Source organism: Hemiscyllium ocellatum, chromosome 44 (assembly GCF_020745735.1).
Source record: "Hemiscyllium ocellatum isolate sHemOce1 chromosome 44, sHemOce1.pat.X.cur, whole genome shotgun sequence".
NCBI lineage: Eukaryota > Metazoa > Chordata > Chondrichthyes > Orectolobiformes > Hemiscylliidae > Hemiscyllium > Hemiscyllium ocellatum.
The window spans coordinates 2,922,371-2,930,424 of record NC_083444.1 but is presented as its reverse complement, the minus strand read 5'-3'; positions in this window follow the sequence as shown (position 1 = coordinate 2,930,424).

The following is an 8,054-nucleotide window of genomic DNA, read 5'->3' as shown; positions in this document are numbered from 1 at the left end:
GTGGGTAGGGGCTGCCGTCAAGGATGTCCTCTCTCGCCATTATTATTTACGCTAATAATTGAACCACTAGCAGAAGCTATACGGACTGATCCTAATATAACGGCCCCGAGGATTGGTACAGGTAAACACAAAATTACCCTTTATGCAGATGATGTTCTTTTATTCCTCAATAATCCTCTGATGTCCGTGCCTCGTCTAATTCAAGTTATTAATACATTTAGTGCATTCTCAGGCTATAAAATTAATTTTTCAAAATTGGAGGCTATGCCAATGGGTGGCCTGATAATGACACCCCACTTAGTGGACGGATCCCTTTTTCCCTTTCGTTGGTCCCTGGAGGGTTTCTTATATTTAGGTATTTTTATTACCCCAGTATTTGGTCAGTTATACAAGGCTAATTTTGTGCAATTACTGGAAAGGATAAGGCAGGACCTCCAGCGATGGGGAGACCTTCCAATTTCCTGGTTGGGTAGAATAGCACTAATTAAAATGAATGTTCTGCCCCATCTCCTATATCCTATGAGAATGCTCCCGGTGATGCTGCCAAGGATGGCCCTACGTAAATTATATGGCTGGCTGGGTTCCTTTATCTGGAATCATAGACGGCCCCTCATTAAGCTGAAAAAGCTACAGCTTCCACAGGCAAGGGGAGGACTGGACTTCCCAGACTTTAGGAAATATCAGTTAAGCTCCCTACTAAGTTACATAGTTGATTGGGTCTTGTCCAACCCACAATCAATCTGGCTGGACATCGAGGCCTCTCAAGTAAAATACCCACTTATTAACCTCTTATTTTCAGACAAGAGGAAAATCATTACAGATCACTGTAAAAACCCCATAATACTAAACACAATTAAGGCCTGGAATATAATGCGGCAAAATGAGGGTAATTTACATAAAACATCCCCCTATGCACCGATAGTAGGGGCATGGGGATTCCAACCGGGGTTTACAGATGCCACTTTTAAACTCTGGAGATCCAGGGGTATCTCATGTTTAGGGGACCTATTTAAAGATGGGGTCCTGATGTCCTTTGAACAGCTGCGTCAGAAATTCGGATTACCCAATGGAGACCTCTTTCGATACTTCCAAATTTGAGATTATATACAGAAGAAGACTACGTTAATAGATAGTCTTTATAAATCAGATAGAGAATGTAATGTCCTACGACCAGTGGGGGTATCCTCCGTCAGTACTATTTATCATTTACTACATGATGAAGTATCGGGAGATATGGACAATCTGCTTAAAACATGGCATCAGGATTTGGGACTAGAAATCTCTATAGAAATGTGGAATGATATTTGGGAAAATGCTAGAAGAATTACTATCTGTAACAGAACCCAGGCTATCCAGCTGAAGATACTTCATAGGGCCCATATAGCACCGGCTCGATTGGCAAAATTTAAGGCAGGAGCATCTCCAATGTGTCCCAAATGCAAAATAGAGGTGGGCACTCTGGTACATTGCCTATGGACTTGTCATAAGATCCATAGATATTGGATTAAAGTAGCAAGTACCCTGACAGAAATTTTAGGAACGGACATTAGAGTGGACCCTGTATCTCTCCTTTTGGGCTTTTCGAACTTTTCCTCCCTGGATATGCACGGGAAGAGACTATTTTCTATTCTCTCTTTCTGTGCAAGGAAAAATATTTTGGTGAACTGGGTGGCTGAGGGCCCCCTGGACTTTCAAATTGGCACAGATTAATTATGGAATGTATTCCCCTTGACTTCCTGACAAATATGGTGCACCGAAAGACCGAATTATTTTGTAAAATATGGCAGCCCTTTTTGAATTACATAAATGCAGATATTTCGGCCATCCTAACAAGGGCTTTTATTTAATGGAGATCACAAACCTGGCTGCTCCGGGGCCCCTTGGGAGAGGAATCCCGCACGAATACGGGTTTTATTACATTTGATGTTTATACATTCCGAGCATGTAAGAGACTTAAGTATGCACTCTGGTTAGTTATAGGTTAGATTAGTAGAAAGTTGAGTTTTGTTTTATTTATTTTATTTTGGTTTTTATTTCTTTCCTTTGTTAAATTTTGACTATGGTATATTTGATTTAATTGTACATCAATGTTTGTATTTGAGAGTTTTGTTTATTTTTGTAAACTTGTAAAAATGTTAAATTTCTAATAAAAATATCTTTAAAAAAAAACTGGTGATAAACTTAAATAAAACGGAATTCGCGAAAGCAGAGGTGATGTTCTTGGGATGTAACATCGGACATGGAAGGTTGACCCCAAGGAACGCGAAGACCATTGAGGAATTTCCACGACTAATCTCAAAGAAAGAGGTGCTTCGATTCTCCGGACTCGGCGAATTCTATCGGAAGTTTATTCCAAACCTCAGCAGTGTAGTGGCACCGTTAACCGATTTTCTGAAGAAGAACAAAGTTTCGGTGGACAGAACCACGTCAGCAGGCATTCGACCATTTGACATCGATATGCTACACCAAACTTTTCAAAACCTTTTAAAGTCGCCATCGATGCTAGTGACATTGGAGTTGGAGCTGTACTCCACCAGGAGGCTGAGGATGGGATTGAACTGCCAGTTGGTTACTTTTCGAAGAAGATCGACAACTGGCCAGAGGAAATATTCCACGGTCAAAAAAGAGCTGTTGAATTTGGTGCTGACCTTACAATATTTTAATGTGTATGTCACAAACAATGTGCCGGAGACGGTGGTGTACACGGATCACAGTCTGCTTACATTCTTAGAACGCTTTAAAAACAAGAATATGAGACTATTTCATTGGAGTCTTATATTACAGACTTTTAATTTAAAAATCACACATGTTGTGGGTTGCCAGAATGTAATCACATCCGTGTTATCATGGATCTAACTGATAAGGTTTGAATGAGATGTGTATTTATTTAATGTTGGTAGAAGTTAAGGTGAACTTAGATTAATGTTATCGGTATGTTAGGGTAATGTGTTTAAAGAATACAAAATACGAAGCTATTTTTTCATTATGATGGTTCATTTTTTCTTAAGGGGGAGGTGTTATGAAGGTGTAGAAGTATACTTTAAGAGAGTGAAGGATTTAGCAAGCGCACACAGAGTGCTGGAGAATTTACAGTGTAACAGTTGGTCCAGCAGCTAGCAATACCTGGATTGCCATGAGACAAAAACACAAATATATTCGGCCAATCAGTTTAAATTATGCCCCAAAATACCAACCTCAAATCAAGTTTGAATTTAGCGTATTGACAATATTAAAAACCAATAAACAATCCAATGCTTTGGGATAAAAAGACTGGGAAAAATTGAACAGTTTAGGGGAGAACTGCCAAGCCACCAGCATGTACAGACTTCCTGAAACACAGCTCTCTTAAAGGTACCTTTATCTATCAATGACCTGTGAAACAGAAATCCTGAAGGAGAAGAAACTCTACAGAGGAAGATACAAAGGAAATACTTGACAGCTGCCTGGTTTTGAAATTTGGATTTCTGATAAATCTTAATCAGGGGTTTTAGCTGACTAGTATTAAAGAATAATTAACTAGCAACTATTTACAACTCCTTCCTCTAACCTATCTTTTACTTTCCTTTCTATATTATATTTTAAGAAATCAAGTTGTTATTTTTTACTTTAAATCGTTCTTGGCCTCTCGAATTTTCACAGATTACTGCACGGGGTAAATCCTCTCTATGTTGCTGCTTTAAATTAGTGGGTGGGGGGGGGGTTAACCCATGTCATAACAAGAACAAGAGGAGACCTAATTGCGGTATATAAAATTCTAAAGGGATTGACAGGTATGTTGAGAGAATGTTCCCTTGTGTGGGGCTAACTGAGAATGAGAGGTAATAGGTTTTTTTCTCATTTCACCTGTTTTCCTACTCAACCTGTTCAGAGATGTTATTATACACTCTAGAGTAGGTGGGGCTTTAACCCGGGTCCCTCAACCCAGGGCTAGGAGGAGGTGATAGGTTTAGGATAAGGTGCAGATTTAAAACAGGTGAGCACCGTTCTCCCTCGCAGTCGTGCATCTGTGGAATCCATTACCCCAGAGTGGGCACGAGGACATTGAGTCAACTTCAGGAGGCGATAGAGTTTTAATGAGGAAGGGGTTGAAGGGTTACAGATTGCCAGTAGGAAAGTGGAGTTGAAGCAGAGATAAGTGGAGCTGCGGTCGTGTGAAGTGACTGCCTAATCTTGCTCCTCGTTCTCATGGTTGAGAAGTTATCACTCAAGACTGGATCGTCTCAGCGAAGCCTTCCATTTTGCGTTCATCAGGACAAACACAAGATTCCCAAATTCAAACCATCACAACAATTTCTGGTGTACAGGAAATGAGTTTCCCTCCAATATAAATTACTACGTGTCAGTTTCTAGCTAGATTCAAAATAGAGTTATAGAGATGTACAGCATGGAAATAGACCCTTCCGTTCAACTCGTCCACGCTGACCAGATATCCCAACCCAATCTAGTCCCACGTGCCATCATTTCACCCCTATCCCTTCAAACCCTTCCTATTCATATACCCATCCAGATGCCTTTTCAATGCTGTCATTGTACCAGCCTCCACCATTTCCTCTGGCAGCTCATTCCATACATCCTATCCATGCCCCTCATGATTTTATAAACCTCTATAAGGTCACCCCTCAGCCTCTGGTGCTCCAGGGCAGCATGTTCTGCCTCTCCCTATAGCTCAAACCCCACATCCTGGTAAATCTTTTCTGCAAGGAGAAAGTGAGGACTGCAGATGCTGGAGGTCAGAGCTGAAAATGTGTTGCTGGAAAAGCGCAGCAGGTCAGGCAGCATCCAAAGAGCAGAATAATCTACGTTTCGGGCATAAGCCCTTCTTCAGGAGCCATTCCTGAAGAAGGGCTCATGCCCGAAACGTCGATTCTCCTGCTCTTTGGATGCTGCCTGACCTGCTGCGCTTTTCCAGCAACACATTTTCATATCTTTTCTGCATCCTTTCAAGTTTCACAACATCATTCTTCTAGTGGGGAGACCAGAACTGGACTCAGTATTCCTAAAGTGGCTTCACCAATGTCCTGTACAGCCGCAACATGACCTCCCACCTCCTGTACTCCATGCACTGACCAATAAAGGAAAGCATACCAAACGCCGCCTTCACGATCCTATCTACCTGTAACTCCCCATTCAAGGAACCATGAACCTGCACTCCAGGAGACTTCCCCACTAGGCAGGCGATGTCAAAAGCACCTCCTCGTCTGTTTCGATAGTGGATTTTCCTGGAATGGGGGATGAGCCAATCAAGTCTGCAACTTGAAGGGAACTATACTTTTATCACAGGACTGACTAGGAGACATTCCTGTTCTCTCTGCTACATGTCATCGGGTTGATGGTACTGTCTGTTTGTCTGTGTTATAAACTCACCTGAAGTTCACCATGAAGCTGGGGCCAGGACTACATCTGCAAATACACACTCTCACACATACACACATTCTCACTCACACACACACGCACACGCATACACATTCTCACACATACACATTCACATTCTCATACATTCACATTCTCATTCACACACACATTCTCATTCACGCACATACACATTGTCACACACATACATTCTCATTCACACGCACATACAGATTCTCACACACACATGCATTCACATTCTCACACACATGCACAAACACAATCTCACACACACATTCTCACTCACACACACACATTCTCACACACATACACATACACATTCTCACACACACATTCTCACACACACACACATTCTCACACACACACGTACACATTCTCACTCACACGCACATACACATTCTCACACACATATACACACATTCTCACACACACAAACACATTCTCACACACGTACACACACGCACATACACATTCTCACACACATACACACATTCTCACACACACATACACATTCTCACACACGTACACACACGCACATACACATTCTCACACACATTCTCACACACACGCATATACACATTCTCACTCTCACACGCACATTCTCACTCTAACACACACATGCACACACACATTCTCACATGTTCTCACTCACACACATTCTCCCTCATACACACATATACATATACATACAGTCACACACGCACACTCATTCTCTCTCTCACTCTCACACACACAATCACTCAGCCACACATTCTCATTGCACACATTCTCTCACACTCACTCACAGACACACATTCTCACACACACATACATTCACTCACACACACAAACACACACACACTCTCTGTCAGTTACCCACTGCATGCACACACTATCTCAAGCACACATTGTCTCTCACACACACTCATGCACAGTCTTCTTGCGCACTCTCACAGTCACACACGCACTTTGAAGCAAAGCCATTCCATGTGCTCCTGAGCCTTGTCTAGGCTGCACTGTACCAGGCTCATGGGGGGCCTTTGCTTGGTTCATCACTTAGCCATGGGAAGGTGATGGCGTTGTGGTATTATCGCCGGACTTGTAACCCAGAAAGGAGAAAGTGAGGTCTGCAGATGCTGGAGATCAGAGCTGAAAAATGTGTTGCTAGAAAAGTGCAGGAGGTCAGGCAGCATCCAAGGAACAGGAGAGTCAACATTTCGGGCACAAGCCCTTCTTCAGGATATGTCGATTCTCCTGTTCCTTGGATGCTGCCTGACCTGCTGTGCTTTTCCAGCAATACATTTTCAGCTCAGTTGTAACCCAGAAACTCTGCTGGGACTATGGGTTTGAATCCAGCGCGGAAGATGGCGCAACTTGAATTCAGTAAAAATCTGGAATTAAGGGTCTAATGACCATGAATCCATTGTCAGAAAAATCCACCAGGATCACGAATATCCTTTGGGAAAGGAAACTGTCATCCTTACCTGGTCTGGCCTACATGTGGCTGCAGACCCAGAGTCAATGTAGTTGACCCTTAACTGCCCTCTGGGCAATTAGCAATGTGCAAGTGCGGGCCCAGCCAGTGCCGGTCTCTTCCTGTGAATGAACGGAAGAAAATCTGCTCATGGACTGGACTTGCTGTATGTAACATACCCCGGGGGTACTGTGGGTGTAGACTCGAGATTTGGAGTCGGCCTGTATTGGTATTGAATAGCCAGCAGGTGGCAGACGAAGATCATTGTGGGGAAGGGAAATTATCAACAGCGATGAGATTTGAGACGCTAATTAAAAAGCTAAAAATGTGTTGCTGGAAAAGCGCAGCAGGTCAGGCAACATCCAAGGAACAGGAAATTCGACGTTTCGGGCATAAGCCCTTCTTCAGGCTTATGCCCGAAACATCGATTCTCCTGCTCCTTGGATGCTGCCTGACCTGCTGCGCTTTTCCAGCCACACATTTTCAGCTCTGATCTCCAGCATCTGCAGACCTCACTTTCTCCCCTAATTAAAAAGCTACTCATTTTCCTGTTGGGGTGGTAGACGTCAGTCAGTCCTGGGGGGTGTTTGAGGAAGTTAAGGTGAGAAACCTGACCACTCAGCCCATCGAGTCCACACCGACCCTTCAAACAGCAACCCGCACAGACCCACCCCCTTACCCTGTACTTCCCACAGCTAACCCACTTACCCTATACATCCCTGAACACGATGGGCAACTTAGCATGGCCAATCCACCCTAAACTGCACACATCTGGACTGCGGGAGGAAACCTGAGCACCCAGAGGGAACCCACATACCCGCAGAGGGGGAGAACGTGCAAACCCCACACAGACACAGGCAGTCGCCTGAGGCTGGAATCGAACCTGGGTCCCTGGCGCTGTGAGGCGGCAGTGCTAACCACCCCAAGTCATGCGTCTTCCCCCAGACCCTGTTCCAGGAACCACCTTGGATGCCCTGGATGTTTAATTCCAACGTGAGTCGTGTGCAACGTCCCCAAAATTAGGAGGAAAGCAGGTACTGTAGCGGTGCACTGTACTGACTGGGTTGCTGGTGTGGCAAATTTGGCAATGATGGCAACTTATCTTTTTAAATGATTCATTTGTGTGAGGTGGGCATCACTTGGCAATGCCAGTATTTGTTACCCATCCCCAATTGCCCTCAAACTGAGTGACTCACTAGGGCCAATTCCAAGGGCAGTTATTGGCTGTGAG